General features: G+C 39.2%; 1 protein-coding gene and 2 long non-coding RNA genes across 7 annotated transcripts in view; 2 read left to right on the forward strand and 1 right to left on the reverse strand.

Annotated features, from left to right (window-relative positions):
- Positions 1-861, reverse strand: part of MAP9 (microtubule associated protein 9) — an 89,939-nt gene extending 89,078 nt beyond the window's left edge. For all 5 annotated transcript variants that reach the window (XM_072621337.1, XM_072621335.1, XM_072621334.1 and 2 more), the window contains exon 1: positions 635-861. The gene's annotated coding sequence lies outside the window, so the exon portion shown is untranslated. The remainder of the gene's footprint in view (positions 1-634) is intronic.
- A 78-nt stretch (positions 862-939) lies between these two features.
- LOC140511984 (uncharacterized) lies at positions 940-2,860 on the forward strand. Its single transcript, XR_011969740.1, has 2 exons — positions 940-1,290; positions 1,833-2,860. It is a non-coding gene; the product is annotated as an uncharacterized lncRNA (long non-coding RNA).
- Positions 2,861-21,127: 18,267 nt separating this feature from the next.
- LOC140511985 (uncharacterized) overlaps positions 21,128-23,520 on the forward strand; it is a 35,163-nt gene continuing 32,770 nt past the window's right edge. The window contains exon 1 of the long non-coding RNA XR_011969741.1: positions 21,128-21,266. This is a non-coding gene — a long non-coding RNA (uncharacterized lncRNA). The remainder of the gene's footprint in view (positions 21,267-23,520) is intronic.

Raw genomic sequence — 23,520 nt, forward strand, 5'->3', positions numbered from 1 at the left:
CTCATTTTACAGATAAGGAACTGCCTAGCCCAAATTCACCAGGACAAGTCCTGGCGGGGGTGGGCTTTGAAGGCGGGTTTTCTGATTCCGAAATCAGAGTCTGTGCTGGGGGGGCTGACGTCCAGGACAGGTCCTCGTCTGCTCTAAAGGTCTCACAGTAATCATGAAAACGGCACCAGCTCAGGCCGCCGGAGCCTAGAAGACCCGGCTTTGGGGTGCCTGGGGTGGGGGGGGAGGGCCTCGACCTGGGGTGCCAGCAGGGTGAGGTCTCCGGCCCGCGGGGGCAGAGCGCTCCTCTCTGACCCCCACAAACCTATTGTGCAGATGAGCCACCTGGGGCCCCGGGGTGTCCGAGCTGGGCTACCTGGTCTACAGACCTGGGCCCCGGAGGCCGGGCCCCGGCCCGACCCCCGACCATCTAGCTAATCACGGGGGCTCACGGTTACCGGGCCCTCGGATGGCTGCGGGGCACTCAGCATCTCCCCTCCCTCCTCCCGCCCCGCGGCTGCTGCGGCCACGCACGCCTGCAGCTCGGGCCGCCGCAAGTCCGGGCCCCGGGCCCCGCGCCCGAGCCTGGGGCACGCGGGGAGTCAGCCCCTCCGCCCCAGAGACCCCGCGAGGCCGGGCCGCCTACCCACTCCCGTGGTGGCTCCCCGGTCGGACTGAGGTCCGGGAGTGGTAGGTGAGGCCCGGAGTCCGTGGGAGGGACCGAGGGAGGTCGTCTCCTCTCCCCACAGGCTCGGTCAACGATGCTGGCCTCGGCCGGGAGGCCAAAGCTGGACTGGGTCGTCCCCCACACCGCGGAGGTGGGGGAGGGGGCGGGAGCTAGTCGGTTGCTCCGGCAACGGGGCCATGGCGGCGGAAGTGACCGCATAACAATCGCCCCGCCCTCCTCGATACTCCCGCCCACCCGAACTTTCTTAGCCCGGGTCGTTGCCAGGGAAACGGGGTTAACGTAGGAAGAGACGTCACGGCAGCGGGTCCCAGCAGGCGGGAAATCAGCCTCTGCCTCCTTTTGGCTTCCGGGTTCAGAGTCCGTCGTCTGGGAGACGCCAGCCCCGCCTCCTGGCCTCCGTTGGGAGGGGTGGAGAGAGAGAGAGGAGGAGGAGGAGGAGGAAGAGGAGGAGGAGGAAGAGGAGGAGGAGGGAGAGCCGGAGGGCGGGGCGTGTGGCCGGGCGGGCGACTGCCCGCGTGCCTGGCGCTTGTAGGGGTGAGAACGCCGGGAAGCTGCAGCCGTCTGACGGGACGGACGCCTCAAGCTCCAGAATGTCAGAAGGGAGGGACGTGCAGGTCAGCGAGTGCAGCCATGTCCGGCGTTACCTCCCGGGGGCAACCGAGGCCAGCCGTGGGCGGTCCTGGAACCCCCCGGGGTTTCCGGTTTTCTGTTAGAGAAACGGGTCCGTCGAGGGGCCTGACTTCTTAAATCTCGTGCGTAGTGGTAACGGAACCTCAAACCTGGGGCAGCTTTATAACCACGCTGTCCTGCCAGGAGGGAAAGATGGCGGCCTGAGGGGGGGGGGGGCAGGAGGGACGCGGTCAGTCTGCTCCCCGTCGGAACCCCTTGCCTCCCACCAGGGGGTCCTAGTACCATCTAGCCAGGGGCTCCCCAAGACTGCTCCTTGCCTCGTCTTCGTGCGTCAGGACCGGTCTCCGGATCCCGGGCCTCCGCTTTCTTCCCCCCCAATCTCGGGTGCTGTTGGACCCCCCCAGTTTTCCTGATCTTGGGCACCCTGACTTCTTGTTAAGTCGCCTTAGTCACGTCCACCTCCCGGTGACCCCATTTGAGGTTTTCCTGGCATAGAGACTGAGGAGTTTGCCCTGTCCTTCTCCAGATTCTCTACAGATTGTGGAGATTTTACCGTTTCCTTCGGAGGAAGCCAGAGGTTAAGTGACTTGGCCAAGGTCACACAGCTGTTGTCTGAAGCCAGATTGAAACTCGGAGCTTCCTGATTCCAGGCCCAGCGCTGTATCCACTGCTTTCTTTACTCCCAATTATTAGTGTTATTTTGTTAATATGTTCATCTGTTGATAGGTTAACTCTTTTTAAACAAACTCTTTGAAGGCAGAGACTTTCTTTTTAAAATTTGTAGCTGAGTGCCTACTACAGTGCCAAGAATTGCTTAGTAAAATCCTCATTGATTTGTTAAATAAAAGTAATTTGCTCTTCCTGTCCCACTTTTATTGTTAAGATCAGAGACATTATATGGGAAATGTTTGAAAAGTGGAAGATCCTATAAAAATATCAAGTGTCATGTTTATAAATGATATTTTCATACATGAAACCAAGGATGGCTCTGAAAAAGATTTTGAGGCTTTACCTACTACTGTTACCTTTAACTGCCTGTTTGAAACCTATATAAGTCCTTCCTACCTCAGTGCGAATTGAAATTTTGGCATTGTTAAAGAAATTGCTTTGAGGCACTGACTGGTAGTAATATTTTTTTTTTCTTAGATCAGGCCTTTGCGATGTGATTCATGGAGAAAACCTAAAGTTGGTGATTAACCTATGGAAAGCCAAACAGTAATTGTTGATAAAAATAAAACCGCTTTCACATTATCCCTCTCCCTCCCCTCCCCCCATCTTGTTCTGGGCTCAGCAGTCACCAATAATTGAATCAGTAGGATCATACTACCATCATTCCTGTAAAGGGCATGTCAGCTAACTGCCTTATGGATTCAATCACTTATCCATGTGATTCTCCAGATATGCCCTTAAGCATCACTCCTGTATGTTTGCTGTCTCCCCCATTATATCTTGGAGGAGTTAGGAACTGTGTTTCACATTTTTCTCCCTGGTGGCCAGCACAGTACCTGACATTGTAACCACCTTAATAAATGTTTTTTTTCATTCATGTTAAAATCTGATTATTCTTTAAATTTGGTTTAGTCTATTGATGATGAAATCAGTTGCCCATAGAGAAGTTCCCCCCACCCCCTAGACTTTTAGGTGACACATTAGATAAGAGTATTGGTGTCAGGTGGACCTGGCTTCAAATTTAGCTTCAGACACTTACTAATTGTGTGACCCTGGGGAAGTCACTTGACCTCTGACTGCCTCAGTTTCCTCAACTATAAAATATGGAATGATAATAGTACTGACCTCACAAGAGTTGTTGTGAGAATCCAATGAGATATTTTTGTAAAGTGTTTAATACAGTGCCTAGCACTTAGTAAGTGCTTAATAAATTCTGGTTCCCTTCCTTTCTGTAAAGCCCTAGAATTTCCTTAAAAACTTTGTGATGGGATACTTAAACCCCACGAGGTGGCAGCAAAGCCACAGACAGACTGAGTGTAACTGCTTCATTGTTCCTTACCTTCTCACCCATCTAGTCATTTAATAGTTAAGCTTTACTTGAAAGACACAGTTGCATATGAGTTATTTGTTACAGTTTTTAAAATTAGAACAGTTTTTCCTTGACAGGAGGATGCTGTGCTCATATGTAACCATATCTAAACACTTAAAAAAGTCACCAACTTTCTGAATAGTTACACAACCAAAATTCCAACGAGCCAATTAGCCTCTATGTGTTTGAAGAGTATTATTGATTTAGGCACTCTGAGAGTTAAAAAGATACTTCACTTGATTAGTAAGCAGGATTATATACATACATACATACATGCATGTGTATATTTGAATGTTCAGGGTCTCTAGGAATACTAAAATTCTAAAAGGAAAAAACACAGAAAGAAAGAAGCATTTATATAGTACCTATGTGCCAGATGCTGGGCTAAGCACTTTTTTTTTTAAACAAATATGTCATGTGATCCTCACAACAACTCTGTGAGGGAGGAGCTATTATTATCCCCCCAAACATAACAAGTAAAATGTTCTTTTTAATCTAGTATTTTATATTAGCTCAGAAAATTCTATGTGTGCCTATAAAATATACTGATGAAGGTAAAATAAATCAAGAATGAAATGAATATTTTCGAAGATGTCATATCTCTATATTTAGAAGTACTAATAGCAGGAAAAGACCATTGGAAGCCATTTGAAGAAACACATTTGGTGACAGGCATAACAATTCAATATAATTAATTGTTGCAAAGACATGTAACAAGGTGCGATGAATGTTGAAACATTGCTAAATTGGAACAGTTAGAACCAATGAACTTGTCCAATAAGATTCTATTTCAGTCATTTTGTAGAAACATATTAAAGAACAATTTTGTATTTTATTATGATAGTTTTCCTATTAGGAATATTTCTCTTAAAACTATCTCTTGTCAGTTCCTGAGTATAACACGATGTTTTCCTTGCATAGATTGAACCCAGATGTCAAACATTTATTTTTATAACAGCAATTCACGGCAACATTGCCAATTCTTCTTCTATCTGGGATAAAGATACCCCTTAATAAAAAGCTTAGACTGACTTGCAGTAATCCTTCTTTTCCTGAATTGCACATCTATATAATCTCTTGCTTCCTGTACTTTGCTTTATTCTTTTATTCAAGCCATCAACGCTATTCCTTAAAACAACAGCAGCCAAAGCAGCATGTCTATTGAAAGTGAGGGAAGATGTTTTATGTTATGTTACCATGGCCAAAGAGTTCATCACCAGTGACCAGCCTATTGTTAGCTAGAGGCATTTATACCTGTCATGCTCCACTGATATTCACAGTATGTCAAAAAGAACTATTGACAGAAATCCCCTCTCCCCTCACATATTAAGTGAACCCCCTGAGAAGAAATGAAGCAGAAGCTTGGATGAATGTTGCTCAAAGGGCCAGAGTCCTGACTGCTACTGAAGATAGTATCCACATTGATGAAATCCCAGATCCATGAAGTATCCAAGAGAAACATCCCAAATTAAATTGTGTGATTTGCTGTCAATGAATAATTTTCATCTTTAATACCATTTCCAGTTTTCAGCAATCATTCTCAGTTTATAGATAGGAACACTGAAGCCCACAGGGGTTAAGAAAAACTTACTAGTAGTCATACTGGAAGTCTGACTAAACCCCACGTTCTTTCTACTTCAATTGTTTAGAAGTCCCTGAAAGTTACAGAAACAGGTTCCTAAGGTTCTGTCCTGGGCCCTTTCTGTCTTTTGTCTCTGTCTCTGTCTCCCTCCTAAACACTATATAACACAGTTTTATAATGATATGATGATAAAGCAGCAAGGATCAGGCCAATTGAACTGGTGAAACAGGGTCCCAGGAAAATGCCATGCATCTGTGAGATCTAAAAAAACAATGAAAAATAAAGGAAATTCTTTAAACTCTTTATTCCCAAGCAGAAAGGAGACATAGGCTTTGTAGCTGGGAGAGGCTCTAGAGGTTGGCAAGACTGGTAGGAGGCAATGTGGTATGAGTTCCTCTCCATAAACTGTTCCAAACAGATCTAAAAAATGCACCAGACCAAATCCTGATGGGAGAAATCCAGAAAAAGCCACAGGGAGTCCAACCCAGCTCAGCATAGGGAGACAGGGAGGTATGTAGAAACTGGAGATATGGTCTGGCCAAGAACATACCACATGTTAAGCATTCCTAGTGCCCAGGGGGAGTCTGGGTACCAGGTAAGAGGTCTAGATCCACATCAGGCCACCCCCAGATTCACACTAGAGCACTATGACAATGACAGATGTGAACTAGCAGTTTTGTCATCCACTTCCCAGTTTTGGGTCACAGATTCAGAGTAAAGTGGGAAGGGGACATATGCACAGCATGGCATTCCAGTAGCAGCAGTGTTGCTCAGACCCCAGGTAAAAAGCACAGTCTCATTCCAGCATTTAGCCCAAACCAAAAACCAGAGCAAGAGTCTCAGACCAAAGGACCAATGGCAGTTCTGCCATTTTAAGCCAGCTGTCTCACAGGAGCAGACTACAGCAAATGTCTACTCTTGTAAAACCTAAACCCAGGTCTAAACCTAAACCAAGTTGGGGTGGGGGCATCAAACAGACTTTGCCCCCCCTGGATCAGACTTCGGAAGCACTAAGAAATTGTGCAGGTACTCAGCCTATCCCTTGTGAGGCTAAGCAAAGTAGGATGTTTTGCTGCTTTTGTTTTAGTAGAATCAAGAAATTTGCAGATGATATGATGATATACTTATAGAATCCTAGAGAATCAAGTAAAATCTACTTAAAATAATAAACAACTTTGGCAAAGTTGCAAAATAAACCCACATAAATCATCTACATTTCTATATATTACTAACAAAGCCCTACAGCAAGAAATAGAGAAATCCCATTTAGAGCTATGGTAGACACTATAAAATATCTGGGAGTCTACCTGCCAAAACAAACCCAGGGACTATATGAACACAGTTACAAAACACTATTCACACAAATAAAGTCAGATGTAAGTAAGTGGAAAAACATCAGTTGCTTGTGGGTAGGCCGAAATAATATAATAAAAATGATAATTCTACCTAAATTAATTTACTTAATGCCATACCAATCAAACTACGAGATAATTATTTTCTAGAGCTAGAAAAAAATAATATCAAAATTCATGAGGAAGAACAAAAGGTCCAAAATATCAAGGGAACTAATGAAGAAATGCTAGGGAAAGTGGCCTAGCCCTACCAGATCTCAAATTGTATTATAAAGCAGTAATCATCAAAACCAATTGGTACTGGCTAAGAAATAGAAGGGTAGATTAGTGGAATAGGTTAGGCACTCCAGACACAGCAGTCAATGAATATAGCAATCTACTGTTTGATAAACCCAAGGACCCCAGCTTCTGGGATAAGAACTCACTGTCTGACAAAAATTGCTGGGAAAACTGGATAACAGTGTGGTGTAAACTGGGCATAGACCAATACCTGACACCATACACAAGAATAAAGTTCAAAAGGATACATGATCTAGGTATGAAGATTGATACTATATACAAATTAAGGGAGCAAGGAATAGTATATTTGTCAGATTTATGGAGAATGGAGATATTTATGTCCCAATAAGAGATAGAGTACATTATGAAGTGCAAAATAGATAATTTTGATTACATCAAACTGAAAAGTTTTTGCACAAACAAACCCAATGCAACCAAGATTAAGAGGGAAACAAAAAACTGGGAAAGAATTTTTACAACTAGTGTCTGTGATAAAGGCCTTATTTCTAAAATATATAGAGAAATGAGTCAAATTTACAAACAAGTCATTCCCCAATTGATAAATGGTCAAAGGATATGAACAGGCAGTTTTCAGAGGAAGAAATTAAAGCTTTCTATAGTTATGTGAAAAAATGCTCTAAATCACTATTGATTAGAGAGATGCAAATTAAAACAACTCTGAGGTACCACATCACACCTACCAGATTGGCTAACATGACCAAACAAGAAGATGATAAATGTTGGAGAAGATGTGGGAGAGTTGGAACACTGATTAATCACTGGTGGAGCTGTGAGCTGATACAACCATTCTGGAGAGCAATTTGGAACTATGCCCAAAGGGCTACAAAAATGTGCATACCCTTTGACCCAGCAATATCGATTCTAGGATTGTATCCCAAAGAAATCATAAAAATGGGAAAAGGTCCCACATGTATAAAAATATTTATAGCAGCCCTTTGTGGTGGCCAACAACTGGAAATTGAGGGGATACCTATCAATTTGAGAATGGCCATACACATTGTGGTATATGAATGTAATGGAATACTATTGTGCTATAAGAAATGAAGAACAGAAGACTTCAGAGAGGCCTGGAAGGACTTCTATGAACTGATGCTGAGTGAAAGGAGCAGAACCAGGAGATCATTGTACACAGTAACAACTCCAGTGTGTGAGGAATTTTTCTGGTAGACTTAACTCTTCATAGCAATGCAAGTGATGGGGTTCAGACTCTAGGAGCCTCGTTGAGCTCCCCTTGAATCTTCCCACTTAATCTGGCCTTTCTTACTCAAATCTAATCTTCCCATTTGTTCTGGCAGTCTCAGGAAGCCCATGGGTTTTTCATTAACATTGTGCTTAGGTCTCTGTTGCATCCCCCACCCTTGATCCCATCCAAAGCCTGTTCCCCTGGCTGCTGACCACTCCCATCAAGATCTGTATTCATTCCTATACAGTCCTATCAAGATCTCTGGAGTGACCCACCTGCTTCCCACCCAAACCCACCATGGTCTGATATCTCCTGATAGTTTCCAGACTTTGACCCTCCCTGGATTCCCTCCTTGTACTTCTCCTCAAGACCCTTCCTAAACCCCTCCTCCCATAACCCTGGACTACCAGACCACCCCCCCAGATCCCTCGGATAGTCTTTTCTGTATTTAGTTCCATCTCACCTTCATGAAGGCACTCAGATTCAATCCAGCTCAGACTCTGTCTAGCTGGGATTCTATCTGGCCTGCTTGTGAATACAAGTGTTACAAATGCTTAGGCCCCTTAAGAGCCAACCTAATTTGGCGAATCTTTAATAAACTTTGTTTTCTTTGGTTTTAAGAAGGCTTAAGTCGAATTCATTTGAGCACAAGCCGGACTGTCGGTATTTTGGGGTCCCCAGCACCCCTAAACCTTGTCACAAGGACCTAAAACATTCCCAAAGGACTCAAGGCAAAATGCCATCCATATCCAGAGAAGGAACTATGGAATTGGAAAGCAGAATGAAGCAGAATATTTTCTCTTGTGTTATGTTTTATTTTGTTTGGGTTTTTCTCATGGTTTCTCCCATTCATTTTATTCTTCCATGCAACATGACTAATGTGAAAATGTGTTTAATAAGAATGTATGTGTAGAATCCATTTAAGATTGTATGCCATCTTGGGGAGGGAGGGAGCAGGGAAGAAAAGGGAGGAAATCTAAGACTTTTGTAAGTGATTGTACAAAACTGAAAACAAATAAATTTTTAAAAAAATCAAAAAAAAGTATAATGCCTCCATTTGAATGTTATTAAAGAGGATCTTTCCCACCCGTTGTTGGGCCTGGGAAGATTTGTAGGAAGGGCCACACCTTTTGTTAATGAGGCACTGGGTCTCTAGGGATGTGATGCCCTCTGGCTCTAAAAAGTGTGTAAAGATTCTGAAGTGTGGTTTTATTTTGGGGCTTACTGACTGGAAGTGTTTGTTTGGCCAGATGAGGATTCTGGGGAAGCCTCTAAGGAGCTCCCCCTCCCAGCTTGAAAAATCCAGATGTTGGTGCTTGGTACTTCCCTCTCTGGTAACTATGGTCAGAGAGTTGGACCTGTATATTGAATTGTAATGTATGTATTGATTACAGTCAGGTAGAGGAAGCCATGTCTGTTGATCTTTGAACTCTATCCTAGGTTCTCTGTGATTCAGTTATACTGGCCTGATTTCTGTGTCTAATACACCACAAGCCGTCTCCCAACTCCATACTTATTCGCTGGCTGCTCTCAAGCCTAGAATATTTCTCCAGGGGCCTCTGTCTACTACCTTGCCTGTCTTCCTTTGAGACTCAGCTCAAGTCCTATCTTTTGCAGGAGGATTTGCTCAAACTTCTGGCTCCCACAGTTGGTAGTGCCCTTCCCTCTGAGATGACTTTCTATTCATGCCATATCTTATATGTACATATATGTATGCATATTAATACCTCCACTTTAGAATGTGTACTCATTCAGGGCAGGAACCATGCTTTTGCCTTTCTTTGTATCCCCAGAGTTTAGTACAGTGCCTGGCCAGCCAGAGTTGTGTTCGTCCTTTGGGTTTTTTTGGGTTTTTTTTGAAGACTATGATATCAGAGAAATGATGACATGACTTGCACTTGACTTTGTTTTGAGTGAGGGAGGGCTGTGCAAGGTCATTAGCCTCACTTACTCCTCCTGAGTTATTTGGGTCCAGTGACCAGATATTCATCAGGATGACTAGAGATGGCCCAGGATGCAATGGGAGACCTTGGTCTTTTCAGGTACTCACTTAGAGGGAGGTAATGCCCATTGAGTGAATAAGCCTCTCTAAGAAGTAGTCAGGGAATGGCCCTTTTAATGGGAAAAATAGCTAAATCACTCTGAGAGGGAAAGAGAAACTGTTACATAGAACTTGGAGTGGGAGAGGGGAGAGGAAGATGACAGACATCAGTATAGCTAGTCTAGGTCATGGAGGAGGGTACATATTTATACTGTGACATACTCAAACACTGTGAGAGCTTTGCAGTATCCTGCCCATCCAAAGGCTCAACGGGAAGGGAAATTATAGACTAATTCAATGAACTGCTTACCAGCAGAAGCCTACCTATACTCCTACATGCCTTCATCCTCAAGACATAATAAAGTTAATGGATTTTTCTTCCTGTCCCTTAACTTGGGGCCATGAGGAAGACAGTTATCCTATGTCTAGGGTTTGGCAAATCCAGTGACCTTCTCCAAATTCTTGAACAAAGCCTTAGTGTAGCAGAAGCAGAGGTCACTGCAAAGCTAAAAGAGGTAGTGATCACAGACACCAATGAGAACCAGCCTCCATAATCAGGACCAGCTACTTAAGAAACTAAACCTTTGTGAACTACTGTGGGAGAAGCTTGACCCATGCTGTAGAAGTCATGGTTCTCCTGTGTTTCCATTGATGCTGAGGCCTGGAAGATTAGCTCCGCATAGTCCAGGCATTTTATTTGTTATTGAGTTAGCTGAATTAGCTCTTCCAATTTCTCACAAAGTCTGGAAAGTAGGCAAAGGGTCATGTGCCAAAATTTGCCTTTAGAACTAGATAATACTACCCCATTGGCAGGACATTTTCAGAGAACAGTCTCACTCTCCCTGTTCACCTCCAATAGTAACTTGAACATCGATCAATTTAGTCTCAAGGACCCCTATGCCTTGAGTTGCATTTATTCTGTGACCAGGCTGAAAAAGAAAAAGCTTTAGAAATTCCTAGGGTAAAACAATAACAACAAAAACAACAAAGGGTTCTCTCTACCTTGACTGAAAAAAAAATAAAAGAACAGTTGTGAGCTAAAACTCCTCCATGACTAATAATCCCTGGGCACCGTTATGGTGCAGGAACATCTGTGCCTTTTTCTTGATCTGTTGGATCTGAGGCTAGGGAAACTTGGGGGATGGGAAGAAAAAGATCAACCTTATTCAGATTCAAAAGAGGACCAAATAGCAGTTTGAATATAGCATCATCATATTTGCACAGTAAACTGGCTGTTTGTGTGTGTGTGTGTGAGCAGTTCAGGAACTCTGGCTTTAAAAACCATATAAAATTTTAAAAAAGCTTTTGTTTTTAGAGTACTCTTATTTTCCTTAGCACTGCCATCCTCATTCCTCACCTCCCCCAGCCACCACTGAGTACTTCCTTGTAACAAAAGAAAAGCATTTAAACAAAGCCAATTGACACGGGAGCCATGTCTGGCAGTGTAATTTCAATTTTACTTCTAGTCACTACCCCTCTATCAAGAAGAGGAAGGGAGTGTTTCCTTATAGGGTCTGTGGGGCTAAGAATATTTATGACAATCCACCCGAATTTGACTTCTTTTAGTTTTGTCATATATATTCTGCCTACAGAAATAAAGCTTCACAGTGAGAAGTATGTTGTCCCTGTGATACTGCTTTCTTCAGTATGTATTGCTTTATAAAATTTTCCTGTTTCATTAAATTTTGAATATTTATCATTCTTGCAGTACAATACTATTCCAATATATCTGTAGAAATGTGCTTCCGCACATGGGTCATGGAAAGGTATTGATAGACATCTCTGGAATCTTGCAGACCCCTCTCCAAGGGAAATTTGATTCCTTCTTAAAAGGGAACAGAAGTTGTAAGGCAGGCCACTTAGTTTTCCTATGAGGGGAAGTGTGTGTGGGGGTGGTACAAAAGTTCATGCCTATGTGCTCCCCTAAAATATTGCTGGTATAGGGGAATACTTTTTTTTAAAGCTTTCAAGCTACTTTCTATGTCACTGTCTCTTAAAGAGATAGTCAGTCAGTCAGTAAACATTTATTAAGTGCTAATAGTATCAGACACTATGCAAAGTGCTAAGAATACAAATATAGGCTATGTATGTGTGTATGTATGTCTGTATATGGGTGTGTGTGTGTATGGCTATGTGTGTATACACATATATGTGATATATATGCAAATACAAATACATGTATATATGTATCCTTAGGGAGCTTAATTTCTAATTGGGGAAGACAAAACATAAATGAAAGCTGAAAGAGGGAGATAAAGATAATAGAAGAGGGGGAGATGACAGAAGTCTGAAGTGAAGCCTGGTGAGAAATGAAGATAAGACCAGTCTGAGCACTTTCCTTAATGGAGATTCTGGAAAGATCCATCAAATCCGAGGGAGGGGCAACAGGGGTAGAAGGGTAGTGTAAGATGTGAATTCAAGTGATCTTCCGAGATGAAGAGGTTTCTAAGACCTGACAGAGACATCCAAAGTACAGCCTATTGAGAAATGAAGACCCCAAGCTTGTCTCTATGAGCTTGATTTCCTTCCCATCAAATGCTAGTTACATGAAGGACCATCACAAATCGTCAAGAGCAAATCAGGGACTAGATGGATTTACAAGGAAAGTTTATAAAACTTATAAAGAAAAATAAATTCCAATATTACAAAAGTTGTGAAATAAAAGGGAAAGAAAAGGACCAACAAAATTCCTTCTATGATACAAATATGATCTTATTGTATTAGAGTCAAAACAGAAAAAGAAAACTATAGAGTAATGTCCCTAAGGAATATAAATGTAAAATTTTTTAAAAAAGATATTATTAGCAAGGCAATTTTAGCAACATATCGCAAAGATAACACTCTATAAATAAGATTTATTTATACAAGAAATGCAGAGTTGATTCAATAAATATACTTGAACATATTAATAATAAAAACAACAAAAGTCATACGATTACATAAAGAGATATAGGAAAGATTTTGCAGACTGAGGTAAAGAGAACCAAAAGAACAATACTGTAAAGAAAAACAGTTTTGGAAGACTTAAGAATTTTGATCAACACAACGTCTACAAGTAAACCCTGATCTCAGAAGACTCATAATGAAACATATGGCCAAAGTTGGAATAGGCTTTGCTTGATGTTGTTATTGAGTCATTTCCGTTGTGTCTGACTCTACATGAAACCATTTTGAAGCTTTCTTGGCAGAGAGACTGGAGTGCTTTGTCATTTCCTTCTCCAGCTCCTTTTACTGAAGCAGAGGTAAGTGACTTGCCCAGGATCACACAGTTAGTAAGTGTCTGAGCCCAGATTTGAATTCATGAAGATGCGTCTTCCTGATTCCAAGTCCAGTGCGCTGTCCACTGTACCACCTAGCTTCCCTCTACATATTTATTACAAAGGTTTTATTTTTCAATTAAGGGGAAAGGTTGGAAGGAGAAAAGGTGGGTTTTCATCAATTGAATTTAAACAAACAAAAAGCAAAGAAATTACACAAGTTATAGAGATAAAAATATACCAGAAAATCAGAGTGAATGAACTGACTCCACTGAGAGTGAGATGTATGTCAGGAGAGGGATGGGGATGGAGAAAAGGAGAGAGAGAGAGAGAGAGAGAGAGAGACCCTAGTCTTACCAAAAGGGAAATTTCTGGAAGTGTCCAGGGAGACAAGCTGGAAATCAGTGACATGTGGAGGAGCTGAATTCCCCTACATATTTGCCTTCCAAAGTCTGTTTGTCTGTCTGTTTCTGTTTCTCCTCCCCACTCTGCCCTTTCACAGCATTCAGTCCCACAGAGAGATTGTAACCCTGCATGTCCTTTCTAGAAAAAGGAAAATGTGAAAAATACTTCTCTTCTCCAAAATCAGCTCTGTCCTTCATGCAGGCACTAAGTAAATTTATTTCCTCCAATTTGAAATCATACCCTGGAAGAAACATGCAAAATGTCGCTAGCTAGTCAAGGTTACACATTCATAGGCCATGATTTATTCAGTTATCCTGCATTCATTAGGTATTCCATTTTTTTCACTGCCATTCTTGCTAACATGAATATTTTGAGATATGTGTGTATGTATGTAATAATTATAGGTATCATTTACATAATGCTTTACGACTTTCAAAGCACATTACGTATATTATTCCATTGCACCCTGGCAGTGGTGCAATGATGATTGAGGAGAGAAAGATAGAAGCCCTAGCAGGTATTTTGTGATGAGATTTTGGACTATAGAGGCTGGACATTATATGCTCAACTCCAGCAGCCATGGTCACTGCTTATGAAAAACAAAATCTGATGGAAATGGCTGGAAAGGAATGGAATTGTTGACTGTTATTGCCTCTTTGAGATCAATTAAGACATTGAAGCATTAACTCTCCTCTCTCTTCCTAATTGGACTGAAGCTCATAAGTATTTTCTATATGATTTTTCTATTTAATCTGTTTCTAATCTTTGATTTGTTTCATGACAAACTTTGATTGATCAGAACTTCTCTGTAATATGTGTTATTTATACATGTGAGGATTATAATAGTGGGAACTTGTCAATAGCTTGTGGTATGTGTATAAAAAGACAGATCAAAACTTTTCTGTTGGACTGCTAGAGGTGTCATAGAGAGAAATTCTACTAGAGTAACATTGCTCCCCTTCTCCACTTGGGACTGAACTGAAAAAGAGAATTTTATGGTTTTAAATTTTTTTCTTTTATTATTATTTCTAAAAAATTTTGTTTATTTTTAGTTCCACAATTTCCTGCTCCTTCTACCCTCTTCCAACCATTAAGGCAAGAAATTGAATACCCAATCTATCTATCTGCCTATCTATCTATCTATCTATCTATCTATCTATCTATCTATCTATCTATCTATCTGTCTGTCTGTCTGTCTGTCTGTCTGTCTGTCTGTCTATCTATAAACATATATATAGTCATGCGAAGCATATTTCCACATTAGTTATTATTAATATTTCTTCAATTTCCTGAAGAGAATACATAGATGAAGCATGTTATTTAGGACTATTACCCTTAGGCTGTGAAATAATGAGGCTCAGAGATTCTTAAGCCCAGCCCTCTCTTGATACACCTTACAAACCTATGGCAAAGGGGTAGAGCAAAAATGGTGGAGCAGAAGGATGGACCTGCTCTAGTTCTCCCCGCATAGCTCATAAAATACCTGTAAAAAATAACTGTAAACAAATTCTAGAGCAGCAGAAGCCACAAAATGACAGAGTGAAACAGATTTCCAGTCTAAGACAGCCTGGAAGGCCAACACTAAGGGGGTATCTCACAGAGTTCAGAGCAGAGCACAGCCCAGTATGGGCCATGCAGCATGGACAGAACTGGAGCAGGCTTAAGTTCATGGAATCATGGGTAGCTGCTGTGGTTCCTAGATTTCTCAACCCACAAATGCCAAAGATGGCTTCAAAGGTCAGTGAGAAAGCTCTTTCACCTGAGTGAGAGGAGAGCACAGTCTGGCCCCAGGCCCGGCCCAAGGGCAGAAGCAGCTGCTGCAGCAGCAGCATCCATTTTTAGAACCCTGACCTAAAGACTCAGAGGGCATCAGGTTGCTGCTCTGAGTCTCAGTTGTAAGTGGCAGTTCTGGAGTGAGAAGGAGTGCTGGGGGGGTAGAGCTGGTGGCAGCTGTGGAGAAGGAATCCTACTCACAATTTCAGAGCAGAAAAAGAATGCTTTTGGTTTGCTCACAGACCAGAATGCAGGCCAGAAAGAGAGTAAATCTCTTTCCCTTGATTGTGCCACCTTGGAGAAACTGAAAAATTGCAGGTCCCTAGAGATATCTCAGAAAACAGCTGCACAAAACATCTGAAGCCTAGGATGGTATACCCTCCACTTGACAAAAGAGTCAAAAGTCAAGTAGCTGGCTGGGAAAATGCCCCAAAAGGGGGGAAAAATAAGACTATAGAAGGTTACTTTCTTGTTGAAAAGGTATTTTTTTCCATCCTTTTGGATGAGAAAGAGCAAAGCATACCTTCAGAGAAAGACAGCAAGGTCAAGGCTTCTACATCTAAAGTCTCCAAAAAATATGTAATGGTGTCAGTCCATGGAAGAGCTCAAATAGGATTTTGAAAATCAAGTAAGAGAGGTGGAGGAAAAATTGAGAAGAGAAATGAGAGCGATGCAAGAAAATCATGAAAAGTGAGTCAACAGTTTGGTACAAAAGGAGGCCCAAAAAAATGCTGAAGAAATTAACACCTTTAAAAATTGACTAAACCAAATGGTAAGAGAGGTCCAAAAAAAACAATGAGGAGAAGAATGTTTTAAAAAGCAGAATTGACCAAATGGAAAAGGAGGTTCAAAAGCTCACTGAAGAAAATAGTTCTTTAAAAATTAGAATGGAGCAGATGGAGGCTAATGACTTTATGAGAAACCAAGAAATTGCAAAACAAAACCAAAAGAATGAAAAAATAGAAGACAATGTGAAATATCTCATTGGAAAAACAACTGATCTGGAAAAGAGATCCAGGAGAGATAGTTTAAAAATCATTGGTCTACCTGAAAACCATGATCAAAAAAGAGTTTAGACATCATCTTCCAAGAAATTGTCAAGGAAAACTGCCTCAATGTTTTCTAACCAGAGGGTAAAAAAGAAATGGAAAGAATTCATCAATCACCTTCTGAAAGAGATCCCCAAAGGAAAACTCCTAGAAATTGTAGCCAAATTCCAGAATTCCCAGGTCAAGGAGAAAACATCACAAGCAGCCAGAAAGAAACAATTCAAGTATTGTGGAAATACAATTAGGGTAACACAGGATTTTAGCAGCTTCTACACTAAGGGATCAAAGGGCTTGGAATATGATATTCCATAGGTCATCAAAGGAAATAAGATTAGAACCAAGCATCACCTGCCAGCAAAACTGAGTATAATATTTCAGGAGAAAAAATGGAATTTCAATGAAATGGAAACCTTCCAAGCATTCTTGTTGAAAAGACCATAGCTTAATAGAAAATTTGACTTTCAAATACAATAATCAAGAGAAATATGGAATGGGAAACAGGAAAGAGAAACCTGAAGAAACTCATTAAAGGTGAACTGTTTACATTCCTACATGAAAAGATGTTATTTGTACTGATGAGACCTTTTTCAGTATTGTAACTCATGAGACCTTTTTCAGTATTATTTTCAGAATTTATATATTTATAGATGTGTATGGGTATGTATGTATATATTATATATGTGTAGGTATGTATATGTACATGGGTGTGTGTATATATGTACATGTATATACATATACATGTATACACACATAGCAGAGGGCACATGGTGAGCTGCTCACCTAAAAAATAAAATTTACTGTTGAGTGGAATGTACTAGGAGTAAGAGAAAGGGAGAGGTAGAATGTAGCAAATCATCTCATATAAAAGAGGCAAGAAAGAGCTTTTATAATGGAGGGGAAGAGGGAAAAGGTGAAAGGAAATAAGTGAGTCTTATTTTCATGGAATTTGACTTAAAGAGAGAATAATACACACTCAATTGGATATGGAAATGTATTGTACCCTGCAGGAAAGCAAGGGGTAAGGGGATAGGAGAGGGAAGATAATAGAAGGGAAAGCAAATTGTGGAACGGGATAATCAGAAGCAAATATTATTGTGAAAGGACAGATCAAGGGAGAGAATGGAATAAATGAAGGGCAGGATAGGATTGACGGAAATATGGTTAATCTCTCGCAACAAAACTATAATGGAAGTATTTTGCATTGTTATATATGTATGACTTATACTGAATTGCTTGCTTTCTCAATGAGGGTGGGTGGGGTGGGAAGAAGAGAGAGAATATGGAACTCAAAGCTTTAATAATGAATGTTAAAAAATTGTTTTAGCATGCAACTGAAAAATAAGAGATATGGATAATGGGGTAGAGAAATCTATTTTGCCCTACAGGGGAGGGGGATGGAAGAAGGGGGGGGTTAATAGAAGGGAAGACAGACTGGAGGAAGGGGTGGGTGGGGTGCATACTGTCCTGGGGTGGGGGTAGGGAGAGATGGGGAGAAAATTTTGAATTCAAATTCTTGTGGAAGTGGATGTTGAGGACTGGAAAATAAATGCATTTTATATATATATATACACATATATAAACATATATTTTAATATAAACCTATGACAAATATGTATGGGCAATTACTAGGTCTTATGTAGATTAACATTTTAATTTATAAATAATGACATACTTGGTATGGTTATCAAATTTATAGATGACACAAAGCTAACATATTGGATGGTGGTACTTATCTAAAAGAATATTTATGAGCCAGAAGAAGGGTAGGGGAGGAGAGAGGGAGGCAGAAGAAAAGAGAAGATGGAAAGGCAGTGATAATTTTTCTTTTTATTTTTGTATATATTTTTATGTCCATCTCACTGAATAAGCCTAAGATTTTAAAATCACACTGAATGAATTTTGTCAGATCTTGGGTTATAACATCTATAAGGGATAACCACTTAAAGATATGCTTAAGTCTAGAAATAATTCTTCCAGAATTGTTTTATTTATCTTTTCCATGTTCTGCTAATCTGACAGAAGGAAAAAGGAAAGCTAAAGAGAATGAAGAAAAGGAACATATAAAAAGTATCAGAAAGGCTCTTTGGTTGGTTTTTGACCCTGCTTTATTTCTTTAGGTTGCACCACATCTCATCTGGTTGCTATAATCTGTCTGAGCACTTGATTTGCCCTATCACAGCAGTTGCCCAGGCTACCCACCTGTGACCCCACCTCCTCCACATTGGTCTGCAATGAACCATTCCTGTTCCTTGCTTCTTCTCTCCTCCACTGCCCTACCTTGATCTACTTCCTCAGGACTTTTCTCTCTACTTTCTTTAAAAATATTGTAGGGATAAATTTTGCTTTGACACAGAATAAGCCCCTAAATATGACTTGCCCCTAAATATGACTTCCCCCTAAAAATGTTAAACAAAACTTGTTTGTAAAATCATTGGAACTGATAGAACATGTCACATTTAGTAGGCAAAATCACAGTTATGAGGTTGTCCCTGTGGCTACCAATGTTGTATATATCTAGGTTTGACCTGCTATACATATATAGTATACTTTTGGTTTATCCTCATACAGCCCCTAAAAGGCATAGGTGTAAAAGTTGGCATAATGGTGGGCTATATTAGAGAGTCTAAAATAATCAAATGACTCTGAGATAACACATAAAACTTAGAAACAAGTTTCATCATTAGCTACTCAGTCTTCTTTAGAGTTTTAACTATAGGCAGGTCCATGGGAAACCCTATTCCTATAACCTGAGATAAATATTTTGGGGAGAAAAAAGGGCAAAATTTAAAGTGAAACTGGTAGCCAGATACCATGTTCCATATTCATAGTAGGTGTCCAATAAGTATTAGATGAATGAACAAATGAAATAATTGGAGATAATTAGGTTAAAACTCTTATGAGGAAAAGTCATATCATTGTGTTCTGTGGAGTTGAAAGAACATCAGTATTCTATTGCTGTGTTGTCTTATTCTTTTAAAATGAATGCCATTTGTACAATTGATAGACAGTCTTATGTGTGGCTTTCTGTCTGTGACAGTTTACTGTTGACAGTACAAACTAGGAGAACAAAGACTGACATAGCTACTATAAGGAGCCCTAGTTTCAGAAAAACCTCATGCCCATCCAAGTGGAAAAATGGATCAGTGGTAGAGCTAATAAGAGAACTAGTCCACTGACTGGGGCTGCTATTTTTACACTTTAAGGCTATTGAAGGGGCAATTAAGTAGTACCTTTCAGAGAAAAGATGATAATTAAAGCTTCAGTGCTTACACTTTTAGGTGATAAAGGAATGTCCAGAAACAATGATTAGAACACACTAAAGTGCTTTTTAATTTTTTCTAAAAATACAAAACAACCTTATCAAGGAACCAGAGTTGAAATGACATCAAGTACTTTGTGAATCTTAGAGTGGGATATTGTGACACTTAAAAAGTTTGAGACAATTTCTGGGTGATTTATCATTTTATTAATAATGCCAACATTATTAATGGTGGGTTATTAAAAGGTGGTCATTTGACCATCTCTCATTGACCAAAGACCCCTGATGCTGGTGGACTTATAGTTTATATGCCATTGGAAGAGTACATGTTCCTGAGGGTGGCAAATTAATTCTGACTGGTTAACAATGACAGAATAAATGTTGCAATGAAAGACTGGGCTATATTACAAAAAGGGTCTTGGGATATGTGACTTGGATCACCCAAATCTTGGTCAAAGAGACTTATCAATTTCTATATCACCTCTCTGACAAAATGGAGGATCCACATTTTCCCAGAATTATCTAAGAAAACACAATGAACAGGAATGTACACATTAACCTAAACTTAGAATTTCTTTTACTGTTTTTGATTGAATCTCAGCCATTTTGATTGTCCATATTTAAGAAAATAATAGACAAAATGTTAGTAATGTGGATTAAACTTAATAGTGTGCAATGTGTATATGTTTTTAGAACCAGTTGTCAAACATTTACCAGACCACCCCTTCTTTTAAGGTAGACTATCCCATGACCTTCTCCCTTGTGCCTTTTGATTTATTTACAGCAGATTTTTGGCATAAACAATATTTTGGATCATTGTAGTGTTATGAGGTTATAAGGGATTAGATGCTAAAACTATTTTATAAAGTAAGCAAAATACTATGTATTTTCCTAGCCAAAAGGATAAAAAGTAAATAGTATGTAAGTTAGAGTAAGAGTAAAGAGAATATAGCAAACAGGAAGGGAAAGCAATTGTAGAGGAAAATGAATGAAAACAGGAAAATAGTGAGTTTATTCAACCAATTCAATTAAATCATGTGCAATCATCTTTTTATTATTCTACTGCATTATGGAAATGCTTGTTTTGTTTCATAAATAAAATGTTAAAAAATTTAAAAAATCATTTCTTAATCATCTACTCTGTGAAAGACACTGGGATTAAAGAATGAAATAAAACAGCCATTTCTGCTGCTTAATAAGTAATAAGTTTATATGTCATTGATATGAGTGAATAAAACATTTATTAAGAGCTTAAGCACTGTGCTGTCAGGCTGCAAATAAAAGGGTAAGACACTTTCTATTATTTATTATGCAATATCTGTTCTAATTTTATTGAATTTGGTGGTTGTAAAATTTATAAATATGAAAATATCAGTGAAATATACATAACTTCTATGATAAAAACAAATTTATGAGAATAAAATGTGATTATATGTGATCAAGTTTTCTGAAAAGCAGAAAATCTGCTATTAAGGATCGTGTTGGCTTATAAACTCTATTTGATTTTCTCATTTTTTCCCTGTCTAACCTTTGCTCTTAGAATGTATGAGGTCAGTGGCATTGATCAATCAGTCAACAAGCATTCATTAGATTAACACTATGTTCCTGGAACTCTAATAGACCCTTGGAATAGAAAGACTAAAAACATTTCTCTCAGAAAGCTTGCATTCTAATGGAGGAGGACAACAAGTACATATGTTGCATATGTATTTATTGTAATTGTAAGTATATAGAGAATTATTTTAAAGATAACAAATGAAAACAAATTCAAGATAGTTAAATGCAAAGTAGTAAGAGAGGGAATTGCTATTGAGAGATATCAAAATTAATAATTTAACTGAATACTCATTTTCAGATATTGTTTTTGAGAAAATTAATTTTATAGTGAAAAATTAACTATACCATACAGTTTTCAAATTCAGATCTTGTTTTGTTTATTGAAGAATATTGCAAAGGATTCAAAACTTATTGTTGTGCTTGGGAGGGTTAAATTTTATTCAGTGAGTCATAAGTAACATACAAGAAGAATACTGTGTACAAAAATAATTTACCATATGGAAGCAGACACATAGGTGAAGTGAGATAAAATTATAAGAGAAAACTTTATAGGAAACTATTCTGGGGTCATTATATTTTCTCATAATAAAATTTATCTTATGTTTCTATCCAATCACATTACTTTACTTTAATAGCAAGACAAACAGTTGCCCAACTTGAAAGGAATCCTACATGGCAGCCATCTGTCTGAACACACTTCAATTTCAAATCCAAATTTGAAAACAACATTCTGAGATGAGATCTTATGGTCAAGTAACATTACATATTTGTTTTTGCTAACATTACACATTTGTTAAGGCTAATGATTATTGTAATCTTCTGCTTCTTAAAGTTCAACACAAAAGAATGACTAAACCATAAAAAAAATTTCTTAAAGTTATTTAAACAAAGGGCACACAATTAGTTTATTATCCTTGGAGCAATTCAAGCACAACCAACTTGTGTGCATTCCCTCTTATCTAATTCATTTTTCCCTCTCTTTTATCCATATTTTAAGTCTGACTTCCTTAAAAAGATGTAAAATTACGGAGAATCATTTTGGAGGTCACATAGCTACACTTACCTGAAAATTGGTCCAATTTAAGTCTTCCCCCGACCATTTTTTTAGGTAAGGGAAAGACTTAAGCATTTCTAAAGATACTACAACTATTCCATGATGGTCTAAGAAACTGTATGACAGTATACCAACAGTGCTGGTGTGCATTTTTTAAGAAAGATGCGTCTACATTCCACTATAATGGCATCAACTTTGACATTCTTGCTGTGAGTGAAATCAGAAAAAGGAAGGCAGTTGCAGTTAAATGGAAGGAGGGCTCGCACATGTTCCTTGATGAAGCGAGTAAAGGAACAGAGTTGTTCTTATGGTGTGCCCAAAGTCAAGAAGAAACATCAGTCTATGGGATACTTGATCATCTCATACTATAGTGCTCATGGTAAATATATGCACAAAGATCACCATAAAAATAATTACAGGTTAAGCACAAACAGAAGATGAAGAGATACAAAAAACAACTCAATAAGACCCTCCAAATTAAATCAAAACAGCTTTGATACAGGTTGGTGACTTCATTGCAAAGGTAAGAATAGGACAGAACTGTGAAAACTATTTTGGAAGACATAGATCAAGGAACAAGAGAGGTGAAAGACATAGATTACACAGAAGCAGCACACCTCTGCCTCATGAATAATTTATTGGGGAAAAGAACAGGTAGAGACTAAGGTGAGCAACAAATAACATACAAAATTAAAGTGGTGAGATATATATATATATATATATATTTATAAATATATATGTATTTACACATATATATGTTGGTATATATAGTGGTGTATATATATGTGTGTGTGTGTGTAGTGGTGATATATATAATAGGAAAATATTTATTACTGAGATTAATTTCTTAATTGTCTTACAGTAAGATCACTGACTTCTTAGACAAAAGAATTTTTTTGTAAAGCTAGAAGGAAAAAGAATAAGAAAAGGATATACATACTTTTGAACCACTGACTTATTCCAACAAGTTATTAATAATGAAAAATGGGTAATATAGAGTAGAAAGGACATTTCTACCAATTATCATCCTTCATGTACAAATTAGTTCTTCAGATCTACACCCCCTCTCTTTTTACACACACACACACACACACACACACACACACACATAGTATTTATATATATATATGAGACCATGTGTGTGTGAAAACAGTATTATACAGAAATGAGTATGGTGCTTACAACATATAACAATTAAGCAAATCCAGATAAGAATAAAAGAGGATAGCCTTAGGAAAATGTATCAAAAATTAATATAATAAAGGCTATTTATATGACAAAGGCAAGTGGTCAGTAGTAAACTATCACTGGTATCTTCTTAGTATCGGGACAAAATGAGGGACCTCTCTAGCATATTAAGTGGC

This window comes from Notamacropus eugenii, chromosome 6 (genome assembly GCF_028372415.1).
Source record: "Notamacropus eugenii isolate mMacEug1 chromosome 6, mMacEug1.pri_v2, whole genome shotgun sequence".
NCBI lineage: Eukaryota > Metazoa > Chordata > Mammalia > Diprotodontia > Macropodidae > Notamacropus > Notamacropus eugenii.